General features: G+C 36.6%; 1 long non-coding RNA gene across 2 annotated transcripts; it reads right to left on the minus strand.

The window, feature by feature from the left end:
- Window positions 1–1,544: 1,544 nt before the first annotated feature.
- On the minus strand, window positions 1,545–25,780 carry LOC118154513 (uncharacterized). Of its 2 annotated transcripts, none has more exons than XR_004744503.3 (4): window positions 25,722–25,780; window positions 24,897–25,020; window positions 20,977–21,105; window positions 1,545–20,737 (listed from the first exon to the last, which is right to left on the minus strand). It is a non-coding gene; the product is annotated as an uncharacterized LOC118154513 (long non-coding RNA). The 2 variants fall into 2 exon arrangements; XR_004744501.3 differs by having other exon boundaries at window positions 25,570–25,741.
- Between the last annotated feature and the right edge of the window lie 49 nt (window positions 25,781–25,829).

Consider the following 25,829-nt stretch of genomic DNA (forward strand, 5'->3'; position numbering starts at 1 on the left):
ACTCCACAGCTTCTGTACGGAAAAATAAACAGTCATTAAAGTGAATCAGCAACCAACAGAATGGAACAAATTTTTGCAGTCTACCCATCTGACAAAGGGCTGATATACAGAATCTACAAAGAACAAAAACAGATTTACAAAAAAACAAAAATAAAGAAATCTATTCAAAATTGGGCGAAGGATATGAACAGACACTTTACAAAAGAAGACATACATGAGGCCAACAAACATATGAAAGATGCTCATCATCTCTGGTTATTAGAAAAATGCAAATCAAAACTACATTGAGATACCATCTCATGCCAGTTAGAATGGCAATAATTAAAAAATTTTGAGACAGATGCTGGAGAAAAAGTGGAGAAAGAGGAACAATTTTATGCTGTTGGAGGGAGTGTACATTAGTTCAACCATTATGTAAGACAGTGTGGCAATTTCTCGAGGACCTAGAAATAGAAATTCCATTTGACCCAGCAATCCAATTACTGGGTATATATATCCAAAAAAATTATAAATCGTTCTACTATAAAAACGCATGCAAACAAACATTCATTTCAGTACTCTTTACAATAGCAAAGACCTGGACCCAACCCAAATGCCCATTGATGCTAGACTGGACAGAAAAATGTGGCATATATACACCATAAAATATTATGCAGCCATCAAAAACGATGGGACATCGATGAACCTGGAAGCCATCATTCTCAGCAAACTGACACAAGAACAGAAAACCAAACACCGCATGTTCTCACTCATAGGCGGGTGTTGAACACATGGACACAGGGAGGGGAGCATCACACACTTGGGTCTTTTGGGGGGAAATAGGGGAGGTACAGCAGGGGGTGTGATTTGGGGAGAGAGCATGGGAAGAAATGCCAGATATAGGTAATGGGAAAGAAGGCAGCAGATCACACTGCCTCGTGTGTACCTATGCAACAATCTTGCATGTCCTTCACATGTACCCCAAAATCTAAAATGCAATTAAAAAAAAGAAGGTCAATGTTAGCCTAATGGGGATAGCATTGAATCTATAAATTACTTTGGGCAGCATGGCCATTTTCATGATATTGATTCTTCCTAAACACGAGGATGAAATTTTTTAAATCAGTTTGTTTCTTCTCTTATTTCCTTGAGCAGTGGTTTGTATTACTCCTTGAAGAGGTCATTTACATCCTTCGTCAGTTGTATTCCTATGCATTTTATTTTCTTTGTAGTGTTGACATTTTAAAGTCTATTTGATTATAAATAGAAATTATATCAATGGTTAATAATTAAAATGCTATTTTTAAATATGTGGATTTTGTTTTAGAATATGTATGTCATTTGTAATTCATAATGTAGGTTTTATTATATTGAATTTTATCTTAAAATTGCCTACTTGTTTAAATGATCAGAAGAAATGTTTCATTTACATTTTGCAATTATAATTTCTTCAGTTTTTATTGAAAATAATCATAACATGTGAAACAGATGTTATTATAAATACAGATACATGTGTTATTCCAAAACAAGAAAAAATTATGCTTTTTCTTTTATGTGTACAAGAGCAAACCCTCTTCTATATTTATTTGCATTATATTTTATATTCTATTTTTTTCAATAGAAGCAGTAAGTGCAATATATAACACAGAGTATAATCATGTCAATCCTTTACATTTTGTTTTTGGCTTCACTGTCTATTAGTAGTTTTTTATAACTTTGTTCAAAAAAAGATTGCTTTTGATCTCTTTTTAGAAGACAAATTGCATTTCTCTGTTTAATAATGTTTAAGATGGTTCTAATATTCCTACAAATTCCTGTAATGGTCCATCCCATTAAATGCATGATTTTCTATCTTCTTGAAGTCATATTTTAGGATGCCAATGGAGACAATTGCAACTTATTTCACCATCATCATCTGCCTCCAATCTCCCATAGAGAATCTTCTGTCTGAGAAGTAGTGGCAGAGATGGTGAAGAGGTAGGAAATGGCATTTCAGGCAGTCAAGAAAACTGGAGATTCAAGATTTCACAATAATGGGGGCTAAAAGAAACAGTCCTGGAAGTTCTGAGGTAACAGAGAAAGTAAATGGTAACTTGGGAGGAGTCTAACAATGAACATGTGAAACAAATGCACAACAGTTTTGAATTGAGTTCTGGAAACAAAACAAATAGAGGACCAAAAACTAGATGAATAGAGACATTAACTCTGAAGTTCAGAAGAGTGATTGGAAAGTAGTAATTTTTCAGAATATATATTAGAAATCACAAGGAAATACATAAAGGAAGAAATTCAGAGGCTATAAGAAAGAGTAGATTTGAGGCCCAGGATTCAAGATGGCACGGTAAGAACAACTCAGGATCGCAGCTCTCAGTGAATGCGCAGAGGGTGAGTCAAAGCCACATTTCAAGACAAATATTTGTTGCCCACAGAACCGGGAAATTCCCAGGTGTAGGAGAGACACAGGAAGCAAGAGCAGCCATTTTGGCTGTTACAGCCGCTTCGGCTGGCACTGCAGTGCAGTGGAACTCCACAACACTCAGCACAAAACACACTGATCCGGATGCCCTGCTAAACCGTCAATCTAAGATTTGGGAGGGCAGATTAGCATATCCATCTGATTGAACGGGACTTGGACAGTGAGCCAGACCAGGAGATTCATGGGAAGTGGTGTTTGAGCCAGTGAAGTGGGTTGCTGCACGGAAAATCACACAGATCCCGGTGCCCTAACAGTGAGCAACTGAAACACCTGGAAGAGAGCCATTCGTTCAACTTAAAAAAAGAGAGAGAAATGCGCTCTGAGACAGGGAGCCAGGTGTTTGTCCCCCACAGGGACAAACAAAACAACAATTTGAAATTCTCCGGGTGGAGAGTTTCACTGCGGGCAGAGCTGAACCCAGGATGGTGCAGCTATGTGGAAAAGGGGAGTCCACCATTACCGAGGCAGTCCGTCCCTACTGAGGTACACTCCCATTGCTGACGCAGCCTGCCATTGCTGAGGCAACCCGCCATAACAGAGAGACTCCGCTGCAAAGCGGAGCCTATGGCAGCAAGGTGGAGCCCATGGCTGCAGGGCAAAGCCTGCAGCAACAGGGCAGACCCCATATCAGCAGGGCAGAGCCTCAGCAGGAAAACAGTAACTAGACTGCCTCCTAGCTGGGCAGGATAGTGCAACAGACACTCATAAAGAAAGCCCCAACTCCTGGAGACAGAGCATTTGAGGAAAAAAAGGTGTTTAAAGAGTACTGCTGCAGCAGATTTAAACGTAGCAGCCTAACAGACCTGAATGAACAACGGAGCTCACATCTCAGCACTTGAGCTCCAATAAAATACGGACCATCTCCTCAAGCAGCTCCCTGACCCCTGTATGTCCAGGATCACCTCAAACAAAACTGAACAGACTGACATTAGGTGGGCAGCATTATGGGACAAAGATAGCAGAAGGAGAAACTGGTAGCATCCCTGACTGTTCTGCAGCTGCTACAGGTGTACCCCAGACAAGCAGGGCCTGGAGTGGACCTCAGCAGTTGTACAGCAGAGGGGCTAGACTGGTAGAAGGAAAACCAAGTAACAGAAATACCTCATCATCAACAATCTGGGCATCCACTCAGAGACCCAATCAAAAAGTCAGCAACTATTCAGAGGACAGGTGGATAAATCCACAAGGATGGGAAGAAACCAGTGCAAAAAAAAGGAAAACACCCGAAACCCAGAACATGTCGCCTCCTACAAATAACCAATACTCCTCACCAGCAAGAGAAAAAAGCTAGACGGAGAATGACTGTGATGAAATGACGGAATCAGACTTCAAAAGGTGGGTAATAAGAAAGGTCTGTGAGCTAAAAGAACATGTTCTAAATCAATGCAAAGAAACTAAGAACGTTGAAAAAAGATTTGAGAAAAGATTCGAGGAAATGATAACAAAAATGGATAAGTTAGAGAGAAATATGAATGAATTGAAGGAGCTGAAAAACACAACACGAGAACTTCGTAAAGCATGCATAAGTTTCAACAGCCGAATTGACCAAACAGAAGAAAGGATATCAGAAGTCGAAGATCGATTCAATAAAATTAAATGAAAAACCAAAATTAGAGAAAAAAAAGCAATAAAGGAATGAACAAAGTCTCAAAGAAATGTGGGACTATGTGAAGAGACCTAACCTACGTTTGATAGGTGTACCAGAAGAGGACGAAGAGAACAAATTCAAGCTGGAAAATACTCTTCAGGATATTATCCAGAAAAATTTCAAAGACCTAGAAAGGCAGGCCAACGCTCATATCCAGGAAATACAGAGAACATCACAAAGATACTCCACAAGAAGAGCAACCCCAAGGCACATAATCGTCAAATTCACCAGTGTTGAAATAAAGAAGAAAATACTAAGAGCAGCCAGAAAGAAAGGTCGGGTCACCCACAAAGGGAAGCCCCTTAGACTCACAGCAGATCTCTTGGCAGAAACTCTACAAGTAAAAAGAGCGTCGGGGCCAATATTCAACATCCTTAAAGAAAAGAACTTTCAACCCAGAATTACATATCCAGCCTAACTGAGCTTCATAAGTGAATAAAAAATAAAATTTTCTGTGAACAAGCAAGTACTCAGAGATTTTGTCACCACTAGGACTGCTCTACAACAGCTCCTGAACAAGGCACTACACATAGAAAGGAACAACCAGTACCAGCCATTCCAAAAACACACTAAATGCTAAAGAGCATCAACAAAATGAAGAATCTAAATCAACTAACAAGCAAAACAGCCAGCTAGCATCAAAATGGTAGTATCAAATTCACACATAACAATATTAACCCTAAATGTAAATGGGCTAAATGCACCAATCAAAAGAAACGGACTGGGAAATTGGATAAAAAAACAAAACCCATCGGTGTGCTGTATCCAGGAAACCCATCTCACATTCAAGGATACACATAGGCTCAAAATAAAGGGATGAAGGAAGATTTACCAAGCAAATGGGGAGCAAAAAAAAAGCAGGAGTTGCAATTCTCATCTCGAATAAAACAGACTTTAAAGCAACAAAGATCAAAAGAGACAAAGAAGGACATTACATAATGGTAAAATAGTCGATACAACAAGAAGAGCTAATAATTCTAAAAATATATGGACCCAATACAGGAGCACCCAGATATAAAAGGCAAGTTCTTAATGACTTACAATGAGACTTAGACTCCCACACAATAATAGTGGGAGACATTAACAATCCACTGTCAATATTAAACAGGTCAACCAAACAGCAAATTAACAAGGATATCCAGGGCTTGAACTCAGACCTGGAACAAGCAAACCTCATAGACACTTACAGAACTCTCCACCCCAAATCCACAGAATATACATTCTTCTCAGCACCACATCACACCTACTCTAATATTGACCACATAATTGAAAGTAAAGCACTCCTCAGCAAATGCAAAAAATCGGAAATCATAACAAACAGTCTCTTAGACCATAGTGCAATCAAGTTAGAACTCAGAATTCAGAAACCAACCCAGAACCACACAGCTTCATGGAAACTCAACAACTGGCTCTTGAATGTTGACTGGATCAACAATGAAATAAAGGCAGAAATAAAATGTTCTTCGAAATCAACGAGAACGAAGACACAACATACCAGAATCTCTGGGCCACATTTAAAGCAGTCTCTAGAGTACAATATACGGCAATAAATGCCCATATGAGAAAAGTGGAGAGATCCAAAATTGACACCCTATCGTCAAAATTGAAAGAGCTAGAGGAGCAACATCAAAAAAACTCAAAACCTAGCAAAAGACAAGAAATAACTAAAATCAGAGCAGAACTGAGGAGATAGAGACACAAAAACCCATCAAAAAATCAATAAATCCAAGAGCTGGTTTTTTGAAAAGATAAACAAAATAGACTGACCACTAGCCAGACTGATAAAAAAGAAAAGAGAAAACTACCAAATAGATGCAATAAAAAATGATAAAGGGGAGGCAACACAACATATCTACAATCATACAGTCTTTGATAAACCTGACAAAAACAAGCAATGGGGAAAGGACCCCCTGTTTAATAAATGGTGTTGAGATAACTGGCTAGCCATGTGCAGAAAGCAGAAACTGGACCCCTTCCTGACACCTTACACTAAAATTAACTCCAGATTGATTAAAGACTTAAACATAAGACCTGGCAATGTAAAAACCCAGAAGAAAATCTAGGCAAAACCATCCAGGACATAGGAGTAGGCAAGGACTTCATGAGCAAAACACCAAAAGCATTGGCAACAAAAGCCAAAATAGACAAATGGGACCTAATCAAACTTCACAGTTTCTGCACTGCAAAAGAAACAGTCACTGGAGTGAATCAGCTGCCAACAGAATGGGAAAAAATTTTTGTAGTCTACCCATCTGACAAAGGGCTGATAGCCAGAATTTACAAAGAACTCAAACAGATTTACAGGAAAAAAACAAGCCCATTCAAAAGTGGGCAAAGGATATGAACAGACACTTTACAAAAGAAAATATACATGAGGCCAACAAACATATGCAAAAATGCTCATCATCACTGGTCATTAAAGAGATGCAAATCAAAACCACATTGGGATACCATCTCACACCAGTTAGAATGACGATCATTAAAATATCTGCAGACAACAGATGCTGGAGAGGATGTGGAGAAATAGGAACACTTTTACACTGTTGTTGAGAGTGTAAACTAGTTCAACAATTGTGGAAGACAGGGTGGCGATTCCTCAAGGCCTTAGAAATAGAAATTCCAATTGACTTAGCAATCCCATTACTGGGTATATATCCAAAGAACTATAAGTAGGTCTACTATAAGGACACATGCACACAAATGATCATTGCAGCACTGTTTACAATAGCAAAGACCTGGAACCACCACAAATGTACATTGATGATAGACTGGATTGGGAAATGTGGCACATATACACCATAAAATATTATGCAGCAATCAAAAATGAGGAGTTTGTGTCATTTTTAGGGACATAAATGAATCTGGAGAACATCATTCTCAGCAAACTGACACAAGAACAGAAAATGAAATACCGCATGTTCTCACTCATAGGTGGGTGATGAAAAATGATAACACATAGACACAGGGAAGGGAGTACCAAACACTGGGGTCTATTGGGGGGAAGAGGGGAGGGACAGTGGGCGGGGTGAGCTGGGGAGGGATAGCCTGGGGAGAAATGCCAAATGTGGGTGAAGGAGAGGAAGGCAGTAAAACACATCACCATGTGTATACCTATGCAAATGCCTTGCATGTTCTGCACATGTACCCCAAAACCTAAAATGCAATAAAAAAAAAGAAAGAGTAGATTTGCAGGATGTGTTTGTCTTTTTCTCCTATTTTCCAAAATAACAATGGGGCTGATGAATCCATGGGAGTAGGGCAAAGACAAGCTGTTAGTGTTTGATGTGGAAGTAAGAACAGATTGTCCCTTTGTACCTGATCCTGCCTCCACATATTGCATTATTTGGTACAGGGTTTGAGAACCAGCAGAGTTAGAGAAGGCAATGAAAGTTGTTGTTGAATTTTGTAAGGAGTAGGAGTGAGGTGATTGTGTGAATTAATATCTCCTGCACTAACAGGCAAGGAAGGAGAATCCTGTGAGGAAAAATAATCTACAGACATAGTAGAAACCTTAGTAAATAAGAAAGACATATCCTGTCTAAACCTCTTTTTTTCTGTTGCCTCTACTATATTTTTTATTAACTTCGTTTTGATCATCAACTATTGAAATTTGTTCCATGCATGTGGTGATTTTTATGAATAAAGGTAATGAACTCTCTAATTTGTCAAGTGATTATGAAAGTTTTCTGATAATATTTCCACAGGTTAAAAGTCCTTATAAAGAGAGAAAATAAAATAATGTGGTCCAAATAAAGACAAACCAATGGACAGATGCTACACTTTTCTCTCTAAGTAGTCGGAAAGAAAAAGTAAGCCTATGAAACATGAGTGAAAATACCCTACAGCCACTCCAGGAATAGCAATGAGGCACTACAAAGAAAGAGGAGCTATTAGTGATTTTGGATCAAAAGCAGCAGCAAGAGAAAAAGTAAAACTACAATTTCTCTTGCTCTCATATACTTTCTTAATTATACTATTTCTTCCAGTTTCTTTTTAGCATGTCAGCTAAAATATATCATGAGATTTGAAAGATTTAAAAATGCAGTTCTGTGAACAACGTCATTGGTAGCTTGATGGGGATAGCGTTGAATCTGTAGATTACTTTGGGCAGCAAGGCCATTTTCACTCTATCTATTCTTCCTAACCATGAACATGGAATCTTTCTCCATGTGTTTGCATCCTCTTATTTTGTTTAGCAGTGGTTTGTAGTTCTTCTTGAAGAGGTCCTTTACGTTTCTTGCTAGTTGTATTCCTAGGTATTTTATTCTCTTTGTAGCAATTGTGAATGACAGTTCATTCTTGATTTGGCTCTCTTTAAGTCTGTTATTGGTGTTTAGGAATGCTTGTGATTTTTGCACATTGATTTTGTATCCTGAGACTTGGCTGAAGTTGCTTATCAGTTTCAGGAGATTTGGGGCTGAGACGAGGAGGTCTTCTAGATATACAATCATGTCATCTGCAAATAGAGAAAATTTGACTTCCTCTTTTTTATTTGAATACTCTTTATTTATTCTTCTTGCCTGATTTCTCTGGCTAGAACTTCCAATGCTAGAACTTCCAATAGGAGTGGTGAGAGAGGGCATCCTTGTCTAGTGCCAAATTTCAAAGGGAATCCTTCCAGTTTTTGCCCATTCAGTATGATACTGGCTGTTGGTTTGTCGTAAATAGCATTTATTATTTTGAGAGAAGTTCCGTCAATACCTAGTTTATTGAGGGTTTTTAGCATAAAGAGCTGTTAAATTTTGTCAAAGGCCTTGTCTCCATTGATTGAGATAATCATGTGTTTTTTGTCTTTGGTTCTGTTTATGTGGTGAATTACATTTATAGAGTTGTGTATGTTGAACCAGCCTTGCATCCCAGGGATGAAGCCTGCTTGATTGTGGTGGATAAGCTTTTTGATGTGCTGTTGCAATTGGATTGCCAGTATTTTATTAAAGATTTTTGCATTTATGTTCATCATGGATATTGGCCTGAAGTTTTCTTCTTCTACTGAGTCTCTGCCAAGTTTTGCTGTCAAGATGATGTTGGTCCCATAAAATGATTAGAGAAGGATTCCCTCTTTCTAGATTGTTTGGAACAGTTTCAGAAGGAATGGTACCAGATCCTCTTTGTATGCCTGGTAGATTTCAGCTGTGAACCCATCTGGACCTTGGCTTTTTTGGGGGTGGTAGGCTCTTAATTGCTGCCTCAACTTCAGGCCTTGTTATTGGTCTATTCAAGGTTTCAACTTCTTCCTGGTTTAGGCTTGGGAGGATGCAAGTGTCCAGGAATTTACCCATTTCTTCCAGGTTTACTAGTTTATGTGCATAAAGTTGTTGGTAATAATCTCTGTTGATAGTTTGTTGATAGTTTGTAGAATCTGTGGTGATATCCCCTTTTTCATATTGTTCTGCATCTATTTGATTATTCTCCCTTTTCTTTTTCATTAATTTGGTTAGGGTTCTATTTTGTTGATCTTTTCAAAAGACCAGGTACAGAATTTATTGATTTTTTTGAAGTGTTTTTTGTGCTCTATCTCCTTCAGTTCTGCTCTGGTCTTAGTTATTTCTTGTCTTCTGCTAGGTTTTAAATTTTTTTGATCTTTCTCCTCTAGCTCTTTCAGTTTTGATGATAGAGTGTCGATTTCAGATCTCTCCTTGCTTCTCATGTGGGCATTTATTGCTATATATTTTCTTCTGGAGATTGCATTAAATGTGTCCCAGAGATTCTGGTATGTTGTGTCTTTGTTAGAATGTTTCTTATAAATAACCTAAGATAATTCTGTCTTCCAACATTCCTTATCCAACCTGTAGCAACCAAAAGCTTAAAAGGAAATCAAAAACATCAACTCTGCTCTCATATTTCTCTTTCATTTACTTTCAAACAACATCTTTTATTTAATTATTTAATTCATCCTTTAGGTTCTAAGGGTGTGCAAATGAAGAAGGAAAACTTTTCTTCTCCAGCTATGTTTATCCTTTTTCTTTAGCTTGTTGTTTATGGAATCTTTCAAAGGTATGCTATGAACTTAGAAAACAACAAATGCCAATTTCATTTCCTTTCAGGAGCGTCAGAACTTCTAGCTCCCCAGTCTACCTAAAAGTACTTTGCTTCCCCAAGGAATTTTATATGCTTCCAAAAGGGATAAGTTCTATACTCATCTTAAAAAAGAAGGAAGCATATCATTCACTCTCCCTGAATATATTCACTCAACCTTTCATGTAGCCAGAAGAGGAATACAAAATAACGAATTAGGAACAATGCCTCATATCCCCACCTCTAGGTGGCCCAATGTCGGAAACTCTCAGTCATGAAAGGACTTCTATAAAGGGGCAGTAAATTAAAAAATATGATGAAGATTCAGGATTTTTCTTTTCCCCCAAAGGAGAATAAACCAAAAGCAATTCATTGCAACACCCTTTCTACTTTGTAAATAGACTTTGCTCTTGTGAAATTTCAAAAATTAATAATTACTACTGACATCTAAATTCAGTGAGGTGTAATAGTACTTCAGATAATTTATAGTTGGCTCCACCGTAGCTTCTTACCATAGTCTATCAAAATTTCCTTGTGTATACTGACTTCCAATTATGTGATTTTATCTTTTGTTTTGATTACAAAGTGACAGGTGATTTCCATGCCTGCATATATGTACAAAAAAGCACTGCATCTCTACATTATACTGATAAAAGAATGAGAGAAGAGATAACTGGAAGAAAGAGCTTGAAAAGAGACCTCTTTTTTTATTCCCCCTGAGCCCTTATCAATGTCTTTTCCTTTATCATCTTTTATGTACTATAAGGGAGATATTTGGTGAAAACACATTTGAATAATATAAGTCTTTATCAGACAGCCTGGCTTATGGGATATAAACCCAGGGAAGTCATTGTTCTATAACTTCAATGGTACCCCACAAGGACACTATGTTAATAAGAGAAAAATCAAAACTAAAAGATTAAATTAAGAGTAGTCTTTCACTTAAATAGCTACCCATTTGTTTATACTAAAGGAGCTAGTTCATTCAATTCACCGGTTTCTACTAAGTAAAAAAGTGTATACTTGTGTTTCCACAAGAATTGTAGTTTCAGATGCCCTGCATTCAATATAACAGGCATTAAGGCATCAGTTTTACCTGTTTATTTTTAAAATACATAACTGCTATAATTTTATTATAAAAGGAAGGTTATGGTAGAAGATTCATTTGCAAAGGTACTGTTCTGTGCCCAAGAGTATAACCGAGAAAGTTATAACACAGAAATCAATATTGTAGACTAAAAAAGAAAAAAATAGCATTTTGAGTTATTTTTTATTATTATTCAGCAGCTGGTATTGATATCATTTGGCAGTATAAAATATATCTATATATTTTAGAAGACTTACTGCTTCAACCAGCCACATAAGAATTTAATAAACACTTATCATATATGATGTATTAGATTTTATAAACTCAAACACACTAATTTATTTACCTCTTTCAAAAATACACTTTCATTTCTGGAGATAACCCATAGTAACGTATTAACTTCCCATGGTTTAACTATCCTGCAAGATCTGCACATGTACCCCTGAACTTAAAGTATAATAAAAGTAAAAGAAAAAAAGCCAGCCAATTAGAGTAATATGGCTCATTCAACCAGACAACAATTTTTAATTGGACGTTTGGGATGACAGTTGAAGCTTTATGTAAGCCTCAGCATCTTGTTTTTATTGTATAGGAGTGGGAGGGTCATGGTCCACATAGGTATTCATAGGTGGTCATCATTATTTAACAGATACCCCTGCAATTAGCTGAATACATGCCACAGGAGAAGCGTGATTTCCAGGACTGCACAGAAATAAGTTATTCTTACAGCAGCACCCAAATTTTGATGTTCCAACATATCCAAGTTTTATGTAAGACACACTTGAATCCATGGGTGTCACTTTTTATTACCATTTTTCAAATAGTCAAAAGTACATTTTCATTAAACAGTGAAATCCTAAGAAAATATTTGTATAATCCCTTAAAGCACATTTTATAGAAGTCTAGGGTTCCATGACAACTTAGAGTTTTCTGAAATTCACCTGGAAATTTATTAATTTAGCTTTCCCTTAAAGTCTAACACATTTATAAAAGCTGCAAAACAAGGAGGCTACCCAGCTTCCTCAGGAATACACCCAAGTATTTAAATCCCCTAATAATTGTCAGAAAATGCCTTCTCATGCCTGACTCTTAAGCTGGTGCCTGAGCTTAGCATAGTATATAGGAGGCTCTTGGAAAAGACTTTTTGATTGACAGATGGAGGCTCCTGTGGAAGGGTAAGGTAGGAGATTGGCCACTCCTCTTCTCACCAAGTAAATGAGACTAGAGCAATCTAGTCTTCCATTCACTCCTGACTTGGCACTGTGATTACCGTGATTAGGCAGCCTAATTTTCTGATTAGCCCAACATACTGCTGAAACAGTTATGGCTTCTTCAGGTCACCTCTGAATAGAAAACATTTGACTAGATACATTTTCACAGTGTGTGTTTGTAAAAGATATCAATCAATGCTCTTCACAGCACTTATGTGAAGCTCTAATATTTCTTGTCATAACTCAGTATAGGATAGATGTCATTGAACTTGGTCAGGCAGAAAGGGAAAGCCAGTAATTTGTCTTATACACTTGAGCCAGTAATTGAATGTTCAATAGTTGTCTGGGAAGTTGGATTCATTTGTAGAAGATAAAAATGGAGATGGTAGGCAGATCTGAGGCATACGGAAAAGACCCAGTTGTCAGAATAGGGTCACAGGGCCAGAGAGTCAGGAGGACTTGATACTCATGGCCATGTGTTGGGCTGAAGGCAGATAAATCTATCATTTCTGGCCTGCATTAGGATCGTGTGAGAACAAGAAGGATACTGGGTCCTCTGACAGGGGCCAAGGAGGAAGCTGAAAGGAGAGAAGAGCCTCACTATCTGGGGTGTCAGGAAAGGTCTAATATGCTCAGGATTGGGAAGCAGCAAAGTACATATAGGAATTATCTCCACAGTCTTATGACATAGGTTATTTAGGTTAGATAATCAGCTTTTCCTCATCTTGCTGCCAGATCCTTTACCCCTAACCATATATTGACTGCATCACCTTTCATCAGGTTTGATCGTTGCTCAGGCATTTGAAATAATTTTGAAACTGTGTTCTAATCCTGGTAGGAAGTATACAATTTTAATTGAACCATGTAGACAGTTCAAAGTCATTTTTTTTTATTTTTTGAAAGAAAGAAAGAGAAAGAGAAAATGGGAGAGAGAACAGGAGTTGCCAAGGCTGGAATGCAATCTAAAAATAGGTATTAAAAACCTCTTTTATGCTGATAATTGTGCTTAACAGTGGAGACAGGAAGGAATAAGGGAAGAAAATAACAAACAAACAGCCAACCAATATTTCAATTAAGTCTGTGAAATGCTATGCAAATGCTAAAGAGTGATTTACTTCCAATCACGTGGCCACTTTTAAAATAGGTGTAATGTGATACTGAAGAATGTATGTTCTGTGGACCTGGGGTGAAGAATTCTATAAATATTAACTGAGTTTTCTTGTTCCAGGTCTGAGTTCTAATCATAGATTTTCCTGGTTTTTTTCTATCTCATTGATGAGTCAAATATTAACAATGTGGTGTCAAAGCCTCCCACTATTATTGTGTGGGAGTCCAAGTCTCTTTATAAGTCATTAAGAACTTGTCTTATGTATCTGGGTGCTCCTATATTGGGTGCATATATATTTATGATCATTGATTCCTGTTGTTGTATTGATCCTTTTACCATTATGTAATGTCCTTCTTTGTTTCTTTTAATCGGTTACTATTAAAGTCTATTTTGTCAGAGATGAAAGTTAAAACTCCTTTTTTTCTCTCCATTTGATTAGTGAGTCTTCCTCCAATCCTTTATTTTGAGTTTTGTGTGTTCTTGCTTATGAGATGGATCTGGATATACTGTATAAATGGATTTTAAATTTTTTTTCAATTTCCCTCTCTGTGTCTTTGTTTGGGGCATTTAATCCATTTAAATTTATAATTAATATTAATATTCGTGAGTGTAATATTGTCATTTAATGCTATCTGGCTATTTTGCCCATTAGTTGATATAGATTCTTCATTGTGGAGATACTCTTTACTTTTTGGTAAGTTTTTCGGATGACTGATACTCGTTGTTCCTTTCTAGGTGTAATGCTTCTTTCAGAAGCCCTTGTGAAGCAGGTCTGGTGGTGATGAAATCTCTGAGTGCTTGCTTGTTCATGAAAAAATTTTATTTTTCCTTTATTTATGAAGCTTAGTTTGGCTGGATATGAGATTCTGGGTTGAAAATTCTTTTACTTGAGAATATTCAATGTTGACCCCCACTCTCTTCTAGTTTGTAGAATTTCTGCTGAGAGATCTTCTGTGAGTCTGATAGGCTTCCCTTTATGGGTAACCTGACCTTTCTCTCTAGCTGCCCTTAGAATTTTCTCCTTTATTTAAACCCTGGTGAATCTAACGATTATGTGTCTTGGGGTTGCTCTATTTGAGGAATATCTTTGTGGTGTTCTCTGTATTACCTGGAGTTGAATATTGTCCTGAATTACGAGGTTAAAAAGTTTTTCTGAATAATATCCTGAAGAATATTTTCAGCTTGGATTCATTCTCTTCATGACATTCAGGTACACCTATCAAACATAAATTAGGTCTTTTCACATAGTTCCATATTTTTTGGAGACTTTGCTCATTCCTTTTTTCTCTTTCTTCTCTAATCTTGGTTTCTCTTTTCATTTCATTAAGTCGGTCTTCAACCTCTGATATCCTTTCTTCTGCTTGATCAATTCGACTGTTAAAACCTATGCATACTTCATGAAGTTCTTGTATTGTATTCTTCAGTTCCATTCTTTCACTTATATTCCTCTCTAAATTGTTTATTCTTGTTAGAATTTTGTCAAACCATTTTTCAAGGTTCTTAGTTTATTTACATTAAGCTAGAACATGTTCTTTTAACTCACAGAAGTTTCTTATTATCCACCTTCTGAAGCCTAATTCTGTTAATGGAACACACTTGTTCTCCATCAGGCCTTGTTCCCCTGTTGATGAGGAACTGTGATCCCCTGTAGAGGGAGAGGCATTCTGATTTTGGATATTCTCAGCCTTTTTATGCTGGTTTCTTCCCATAATTTTAAATTTATCCACGTGTCATCTTTGTAATTGCCGACTTTCAAATTAGGTCTCTGAATGGACATCAAACTTGTTGATTCCCAGCACTGAAATCTGAGGACCCAATGTGCCACTAAAACAGGGGCATTAAGATTCATGGTGCTTTTCTGCCTGGGAATCTCCAGTCTGGCTTCCCTCTTGAGTCCCTTTTTCAATCAGTTGAGTGAGAAACTCTGCCTTCCTGGAGCTCCAAACGTCGACCAAAAGGGAACCCTGTCCCGTTCACTCTTCACTGAGAACTGCTGCACCAACGTGGTGGCAAAACCACCACACCAGCCACAAGAGTCATGCTGGAAAAATGTGGGGCTTCTCCACTGGGAATCTCCTGGTCCGTGAGCAAGAAAAATTCATCTGAAAGTGTGGTGTCCTCTCATTCCCTGCACTTTCACTGGGAGCTACAATCCTGAGCAGCTAGTAATCATCCATCTTAGATCACTGTCTCCTGAAGTCTTTTTACAAATAGGACACCAAGGCTTTTGAAGCTCTGCCCACCATTCACATAACTGAAATTCTTCATGAGAGACAGAAAGGTTAGGCTCATTCCATGGCATAAGTGATGTGAGCAAAGGTAAAAATCTGGGCTAGTAAGTGAGTGTAGTGAGCAAAGTAGACACCAGCAAATTATGTTGGCTTTTCTGTCTTCCTTGTTTCTCTTTCCCTATATCCTGGTTTGTGCTTCCTGAATTCACCTCTCAGATAAACCACTTGCACCAAAAAAAATCTATTTTCTGAATTTATATCTCAGTTTTTGCACATTCTCTCTTGATAGGTTTACCTTTAACCTGGCTTAATGCCTATATTATAGTTCCCTCTCCTGCTTACAAATAATTGACAGAACATATCCATTTCTAGGTCTTATCATTTCTTTTCCTCTTTTCTTCCAAATGCTAATTTATTATCCTCCATCTACTTCCAGTATCTGACTATATCTTACTGTTTTTAAATCTTTTATGGGTAGCATAATAGGTAACTTTATTGACAAATGTAACTGGCTCTTCCTAAACTATAGTATGAACCTTAGATAATAATCTATGTAAGTCTTTCCTCCAAGACACACTGTCTAACATGGCAAAGTAATTTCCCAACATTCCATACAGCTACAAAACAATTTGTACACATACTGCCATCTTTCTCAACTCTGCATAGCCCTCTCACACAACTGTACTTTATACCTTTCCTTTATCATCAATCTTTTCTAAAAACAGCATACGTTCACTGTATTTACTCCCTCACCACCCATTTTCTGCAGTAATCCAATGTGCTCTTGCTTTCCCCTGCTATTCCACTGAACTGACACCCATGAATTTAATCAAGAGAGTATCTACTATTTGACAAATACAATGGATGCCTCCAGTTCATGCCTGACCTCTTGCTTTTCCTGTAGCACCTGAAAATGCTGAATAATCCTCCTTTCTTGAGAAAATAATTTCTTCAACATGTCCTTCTATTAGTGTAGCAGGCTGCTTCTCATTTTCATATATAATTTGTTATTTCAATAAGTAATTTTGATGCATTCTACTAATGCAATCATTATTCCACACATCTTCTGAGTTTTTCTCTTTAATGTGTCCCAAATCAATACTTCTGATCAACATCTATTACCTGATTTCCAAATCTCTACCTATCTACAAGCCTCTGAAACAGCTTCCTTCAGATTTCTTCAAGTGCTCCAACTTCAGAATGCAAACTATCCTTATTGTCTTGTCCCCATTCCCACACAAACAAATCTTATTATTGTAGGTTTTATTAATATAATCCTATTCTTCTTTTTCCTTTTTGAATTGTAAATTTGATTGTACTTGGCCTGCTTTAAATCTTCAGTGACTCTCTGGTGACTACAAGATACAGTTTGAGTTACTTCACATGGCACAAAATGCACCATCATGCCCTGACTCCTTCCTGTACCTTCTCTGTTTTTACTACTCTCTTACATGGAGTCTGTCTATGACTATATCAAATTACTTTCAGTTTCAATGCTAGTCCCTGATTTGGAATTCTCTTTTGTTTCATTCATTCCACCTTATTTTTAGTTTAAGACTCAGCTAAAATTCAGTATAGTCTGTGAAACCTTAGGGGACACTTCCAAGCCAAAAAACAGAAACACATGTGGTGTTCTTATGTGTCCAATCACAGCACAATATATATATATATATCTTCACCTGCTTACACGGCTGTCTTGGGATTAGAATTTGATATTCTTGAGTACAGGCTCATGTCTCATGAATTTTGTGTCTTGAACCTTAATGGACTGCACTCAATAAAGTGTGTTCATTGAATGAGAAGGCTTTAAAGTGATAATGGTTTAGAAATAACTGTTGTGTCTAGATTTAAGAAAGCTTTTAATGTCAGACTAAAACAGCATTTATTCTGCAAACATTGTATTCCATTAAATGATTCTTTATCAGTGCAATACACATATTTTATAGCCAGTGCCAACATAGTATTCACTATTGCCAAATCTTGTTTTAACCTAATTTAATATTGTTATTCTTACTTAATTATTTTTTCTACCTTGCTGTCTGGGAAACTGAGACATGGGTCAGTTAAGTGTCATACCCAAATATAGACAATAAATGTTTGGGCACCAGTTTTTTCTAACTCAGGTAGTTTGGCTTGATCATCTATTATAATAATCACTTTGTGAAAATGTTAAACAGTATTAGCATGACTGATAACATAAATATGAACTGAAAAAAGCATAGGCAGTAAAACTAAGTAAAGAGATACTCTGTGAATCCAGGCTTAAAGTGGATTGAAATAGAAGTTATTTGAAATAACTGGAATATTTGTTGGTAACTGAATATGTGGGAAGGAGAAATTAAGGAGACCACCAAGGTTTCCTGTCCAGTGGTAAGGAAAATGTGGTCATGAGTAAAACAGAGAACTAAGGATCAAAATGGAACATTTTTCGGAGCAGAAAAATTCCATATTACTCATTCTGGTAGAGATGTTCAGATCCAGCAAGGTGGAACTGAAGAGGTAAGAAATTATAAGAGTTTTAAAGTGAGCAAAGGAGTAGAAAACAGAAATAGAGAACATACTGACAATTTTCACATAACTTTAGCAACTACATTCCAGCAGCATTTACCAAAGAGTGATCCCTAGATGTTACTAGTTCTTACATACCATAGATCTCTCAGAAACAAATGTTGGAAAAGTTCTGGAAACACTTAGCACACCAATACTCCTATACTGATGGAACAAGTATTTCTCTTTATAATCTAATTTATCAGAGTTGTCTCCACAGTCATTTTCTCCATCACATAACTTGCCATGTGGAATGCAATGGTGATTATAGCAATGCTTGAAGCCTCTTTAACAGCTTCCATTTTCTTATAAATAAAAGTATAAACTCAACCAGAGATCATATAGAAGCACTTGTACAAAATGGAAATCACAGATATTTCATTCACAATGACTGGATTATGGATCTATAAAAAAGTGCTGTGCTGTAAAAAAGCTCTGGATTAGCATGTTTATGAATTGTCAAAGAGTAGTTCATTCAGCAAGGACCCTTTTTGACTTAGTGTCTTAACTTTAGTGATTGATGCCTGGAGATCTTTTCAAGTTATGCCCACATTATTGTTTCTGGTACTTCTGTAAAGTAGCACAGAAATAAATATGCATCACATATTCCATTCTGAAGAAATAAATATGAACCTCAAAAGTAACAAAAACACTCCAACATCCATTTTCTATATCCTTGGCATCTATCTGCAAGGATTTTATAACAAGAAAAAAAGCAACAAAGCATGTATTCCTGAATCAGTGTCTCATAGAGTCATCTAAATGTCAATACATTTCTCTTAAAAATGAAAATATCTACAGAATTCCCTGAGAAAGGATTACCTTCTGAGTTCTATTTACCATTATTAAGGTTTCTTGACATTCTTTGATTTGGGACAGAAGGTACCATTTAAAATAATAATAGCTGCCATGTATTAAATGCCAGCTTTGCCCCAGGCTCTGTATTGAATATATGTAGATAAATGCATTCTGGTTTAATGCTCTCAACAGCTATAAGAGCTAGTTGTTTCATAGTAGAAAACTACAACTTAGAGTTTTGTTATGTTGCTTACCCTAGCACATTAGGGTTTGGACACTAGCCTAGTTACACTAGAAGGTTTGGGAACACAGATTTAACCTCAGGTGTGAGTCCAAAGCCTATACTCTACACCTGGGGTTGGCAAACTATTGCCCATAGGACATATCTAGGCTGTGAGACTGTTTTTATGTGGCTCTTGAACTAAGAATAATTTTTACATGTTAAAATGATGGTAAATAATAAACAACAGAGTATATGTGACAGAAAGTGTATATGACCCACAAAACCTAGCCTATTTACTAGCTGAACCTTCATAGAGAATGTTAGCCAACTCCTGCTCTACACAAATATCATGTGACTTCTACAAAGATAAAAATGACATGAAATATAATGTCAAGTCAATTTATGGTAATTGCAAACCTGTGAGTTGATTACAAAAAATTTTATCTGTTTTAATATTTATATATTGTATAGAATATAACCATTTATTAAAGTGAATATATTATTTCAGGTAAATTATTTAGGCCATTGGTTATAGATCAGTTATGGCCAAATTATACTAGACTCTCATTTTAAATGATGGTGTGTTATTCTGTAATACAATAGAATGACAGGACTGTCTGTGGATCTCACAGATTCAGTCTTCCTCTTGTTCTAACTTTTCATTAATTATTTAGGTGTAATTATTACCCAGATAATGGAATAGAAGAGTAGATATAAAATGCAGCAATTTCAGATATAGATTCCTAAATTTTGCATAGCACACAATCTCAATGCCATTAGATTTCCAGAAGCAAAAATAAATCACACCAAGTTGTTAAAATTCTGGATCAAATATATAATGATTACCAATGATTACAAAAAGACAAATTTCCAAGAAAAAATATTATTGCAATGAAGGTAAATCTCAGTTGCTTACTACAGTGGAAAAGCCAATCTCTACTCCTCAGGGAGGATAGAGGTTAATTATCGCTTGGTGTTGCCAACAGAAGCATAGGTAGTGGAATTCAGTGTATGATGTGGGCCATGACTAAGGCAATAAGCCTTAGTACCAAAGGACACTAGCTACCATGCTAATCTTGGAGACATAAATAGAATTGACAAGACTTTGATAACAACCTAAAAATGTGCTATTGCCTATTGGTGCAACTTTGCTTCAGAGTAATCCTGTAATATTCAAAAATCACTGAAATTTCTGAGTTACATTTTAAGGAAAGTAAGCCTAAAACCTATTGCTAAAGATGAATAACTAGGAAGTTAAAAGATTAGCTCCTACTTTGAAAAATATTCATTTTCTGGCTAAGTGTGGTGTTCAAACCTGAACAACTTGTGAGTCCAAGGCGGAAAGTTGCTTGAGCTCAGGAGTTTGAGATCAGTCTGGACAACATAATGCGACTCCCATCTTTTTAAGAAAAACCTATTTTGTGGATAGAAAATCATGCAAAAATTAGTTAGTAAATATCATGGCTACCAGATAGAAGATAAAATGCCTCATTTTAACACAAGCAAATCCAACTCAATTACCTTAGATCAACAGGTTTATGAGAGACATTAAAGAAGTTATCCACATAAAGCAAACAGAGACAAGCAAACCAAAAATTGTAAAAGGAATCAGAAAACTATCTGAAATAAGCAAACCCTGTATTGGACACTTACCACAGTAGAGCAGTTTTTCATGTGATTTGTCCTTACAATGGGGAATGCCATCACAAGTGAGCTGGTGCTTGATACACTCACGATTTCCACATTCAAACTCTGAATAAATGTTGCAGGAGGAATTTTTAGCTGCAAGAAAAAACAAGTCAATGCTTTCATGCAATGGCAAACATTTTTTGAACCCATTACAATTACTTTTAAAATTTATCTTATGAAGATAAACTAAAATTTATCTAAGTGTAAAATTAAAGAGCAACAGTTTATTACATTTCTTTACAAAAAAATTAAGATCTTAAAAGTAATTTTTAAAGGAATGGGTTAAATGAGCTCTCTACATCTCTAAAGAGGTTTTGTGTTTTCTTAATGGAAACTATTATATATTTTTCAATATACTAATATTTTTTAGTGCATAGAATACCCATCTTTAAATGCTTGATGTGAATCATCTCAGTCAAATAAATAGTTGCTACTTTTCTCCCTTATCCTCATCAGCCACTAGTTTGATCCATGTGTGGGAGGTATCCAGGAACAGACCCTTTCTTGCTACCATGCATGACTGCACCTACTCCATGAAATGTACAAGAATTGGCAGGATGAGGTGCTGGAGGAAAATGGACACATGGAAAGCATGTGCACCTGATGCTAGGAACTCCAATTGATCACTGTCAGACAGTCTGATTTCTAAATCTCAGACTTTTTATTAGAATTTAAAAGTTTGAGTTTTTAGGTGATTTGTTCTAATTTGTAAACAAAGAGTCTCAAGTATGAAAAGGTCTTTTCTATAGGTAAGTTTTATCCTTATAATGGCAATATGTGATCCCTATTTTGATGGGTCTCTAGTGAGGACAATGGACTTGTTTTTATTATTCAATAATAGATTTACTAGAAAACTTTGGGATCCAATTTCTGGGGTGTGCTGTCTGCTTGCATGTATGTACTCAACCCATTGCTTGCTGAATGATTGTACATTTAAATCCAGTTGTAATAATTATGTTGGAGGTAAGTAAAACTCATTCAATTCTGCTAGTTAAAGAATATAGCTTAATTTTAAAATTTAGTATCTGATTTTGAGTTTTATTTCAGGAATATTTAATTAAATATCTATGAATACTATTTGAAGCTTCCAAGGTTTTATTTCTTTATTATTTCCAGAATTTAATTAATTTAATGGAGGGTCTATTTATTTAAGACTTCTATTTATTATATCAACTTTTATTTTAGATTCAGGGGCTACATGTGCAGGTTTGTGGCATGGATTTACTATATAATACTGAGGTTTAAGATATGATTGATCCTGTCACCCAGGTACTAAGCATCGTACCAATAGTTAGTTTATTAACCCTTGTCCACCTCCTTCTCTCCGCACCCTAATAGACCCAAATGTCCATTGTTGCCATCTGTATGTCCAAGTGTATCAAATGTTTAGCTCTCAGTTATAATTTAGAAGATATGATATTTGGTTTTCTGCTCCTGCATCATGTTTGACTTCTAATTTAACTCTTTCAATGATAACAACATATTCCAATGATTTTTTTTCGCTTGATGCAGTTTAAACTTCATTGATCAGTCATTAGCTAAGGGAAAAAGTCATTTTAGACAAGGTAGCAAAGAATTAAAGACTAAAAAATATAATTAAATTTAAAAAATTAAAAAGATGGTAATAATGCTAACTGCAATCATCTCAGTATAGAAGAAAATTCAGCCACTTATAGAAAGTCTATTGACTTATTTCACCTATTTTAAGTATATCTTATTTACTGTCTCTTGTCCAATGAAAAAATTATTGTTGTGATAGAAATGGCCATACGTAATTTTTAAAATCTTAATGTCTTTGGGAAAAAGAAAAACTATTCAAAGATAAATATATTTTTTACATTATACAAAAACAAATATTGTGTGAATACAACTCTTCCTAATGTATGCTCATCTGGTGTAATAGTATTGAGTGTTTTCTGCTTCTTTCTGGAAACATAGTTGTTCAGCTGACCTTACTCTCCTGCACAGCAATTACTTCATCTTATTACATTTACTGTATCTATTTCTGTTATGGATTACAATAAGATTAGCAATGTTATATGCAAGGAAATTGCCTATATTTTTTGTCAGAAGTTATGGCAAAAAAAGGTTTTTGCTCCTTTGTCCCCAGGTAGGTGTTAGCACATGGCTTTTCATCCCTTTAATGCTGCCATTAACATTCATAAACTACTCTGGGTAAAATCACTCAGATGAGGACACAGATATGCCAGAAACATTCTCATATCCTAAAGATGAATTTGACAAGGAGAAGACAACAGTTACTTTCTAATCTCTCTGCTGGACTACAATAGAATCTCAACATGAATGCACAGTGGATATCATTGGCCTCTATAACAGATTGTCAGCTCTGAGGGATCCAGTATCACTCTACAGCTCCACGTGAATACAATCATGCTTGTTTAAAATGACAGTTTCCTTCCTAATTCATTTCCTCTCATCAATAGAGAGCAGCTTAGTAGGGACATTTGTATAGAATTTATTATGCACCAAGGACAGGTCACCACTGTACAGAAGTAAGCTTTGCAGTTTTGACTAAGGAATTGCCTCTCTACTAGCCTGCAGTGACCTGTGAAAGAAACATGAGTGATTTCAATGCATGGCTAACACTCCAGGCTTACAGATGGCACCAGATCCAGACCATTACAGCTGAAACCACAAAGGCAAACTTAAAGGGTTTAAGCAATTGCCTGAGCAATTCAGAGAAGTGTTAAGTGACAAAGGAATATGTGAATTTGTGGCCCTAAATGTGGAAAATTGGCCATCTGCATTTAAAATTCTGAATAATTGCATCATTTTCTCATTTGCTTTGGCACAATCTTAAGTAAAACAAATTTTACTTTTTATGCTAAGAGGTGCCCTTTTAGCCTGTGGTATTAATTTGTACAGTGAGAAAATATGTCTGTGTTATTTTACATACTGTGTAATAGTTTGCAAGACAACGAAAATTATGACCAAGCACTTGCATTAAAGAGCAGATAAGAGAGAAGATCCTTCTACTGGAAAGAGAAAAAAGGCTGAAGAAGAAAATGAAAAATATTGATTTTTATAATGTGGACATATCCAACTCTATTAATTTTCTCAATGAAAATACATGACATGAGAATATATTAATAGATGAGGAAAGAAAAAAATGCATGAAATTTGAAATATCCTTAAGTGAGTTCACCAATTTCCAACAAGATACTTCTCTCCCACCTTATACACAAATTGTCTTAATATTAAAGGAAATTAACCTTTTAAAATTTGACTTGCTAATTTTTGATTGCAATATTGGAACACTTGAACCCCGATTTATTTTGGAACAGTTTTGGAAACTTAGCTGTTAATAAGTGTATATTGTAATCGTACTAATTAAAGACTGTAATGCCTTTGGGAGGTATAAATATCATGCAAGACTGCACTGTTACATTCTTAGTTAACAGTTTGGAAATGATTACAAGGAAGTTGCATGAGCCATTCTCTCTCATTTACATACTGTGATGGACTGTGGGTGGTTTTACTGCAAGGCTACTGATTCGCTGCCTGCATACTAGTTTATGACAGCCTCAATTACTTTAGCTACTGATTCAATTCACAAAGCCACGACTAAAAGTTTTCAGATGATCATTGTGTGCAGACACTTCTCTAGCTAGCCCAACATTTTCCAGTGCACAACCAGGAGAGGAAAACATTTGTTACCATTTTGATTATCATTATCTAGCACATGGTGCCATAACTAAGCAGAACAGTGAACTCAGTTTTCTTTAGATCATAGAGATAACCTGACTGAGCTTCTAATACTGGAAGAGAGCACAACTTCATGAATACACTAACACAATTTCAGTTATGTATGTGGAATTTGAAACAGATGTCATATTACATTTCAGTTCTCTTTATTTACTCACACATCTGTTGTCCTCTAGCAATATTTGGTCCCCTCTGCAGGAACAATTCACTCTCCCATTGTGAGATAAAAGGCACAAGTCAAGGCAACCTCCATTCAGTAATGCACAAGGAGAGAAAGTTCACCTACAATAAAGAGGCTTCACTGGTTACATTTTATATTGAATTTGCATTCTATATTAGATATATATTAATAATAAATTATTAGCCTGCCTCAATCTCTCAATAATATGTCATTGAAAAGGAACATTCAGGACTTTTGAAAATCTGAGCATTCCTAAGGCTAAGTACATTAGGAAAAGTATGAAACACTAATCAAATCTTTCAAACATATTTGATAACATGGCAACAAATGAACTAGTTCTGCTAGAGATCACATTGACACTGCAAACCGCAATTTGGAAAGCATTGCATTAATTAAAGAACTGTTATGCCCATATGCCTTGGAGACCAAGGCAGGGCCCTTGGTGGGTGGCCCAGGTCAAAGGGGTCAGTCAGCTCATGGAGCTGGGGAACGGACTGCTGACACCCTCCCCGATGGTTTCAGGTATGTTTCTGTGGTCCAGCGACCATCGCCTCACCTCACCAAACTGAATTTCCATCCCCATGGAACCCGATCCCTGCCCACTCCATCCAATCTGGAATCCAATGGGAAGAGCAGTCCCGAGCGCCCACCTCACGGTCTGAAGGGCACTCCTCCTACACCCGACCCGAACAGGAGAGTCGGCTCAAGGAGGTAGTGAGGTCAGGACTATCAGGGTCCTGCGCTGCTTGTGACTTGCAGCCTCCTTCCTATGGCCTCCCCTGGCACCGCCTCCAACATGTACCTGTGCGGCAGCAGCTGGACAGCATCAACATGGCTGCTCCCCAGCCGGCACGCAAATGCGCATGCTCAAGCAGCCTGTCACAAGCGCAGGGGCGGAGCTGGGGCTCGC

This window comes from Callithrix jacchus, chromosome 6 (genome assembly GCF_049354715.1).
Source record: "Callithrix jacchus isolate 240 chromosome 6, calJac240_pri, whole genome shotgun sequence".
Classification (NCBI taxonomy): Eukaryota; Metazoa; Chordata; class Mammalia; order Primates; family Cebidae; genus Callithrix; species Callithrix jacchus.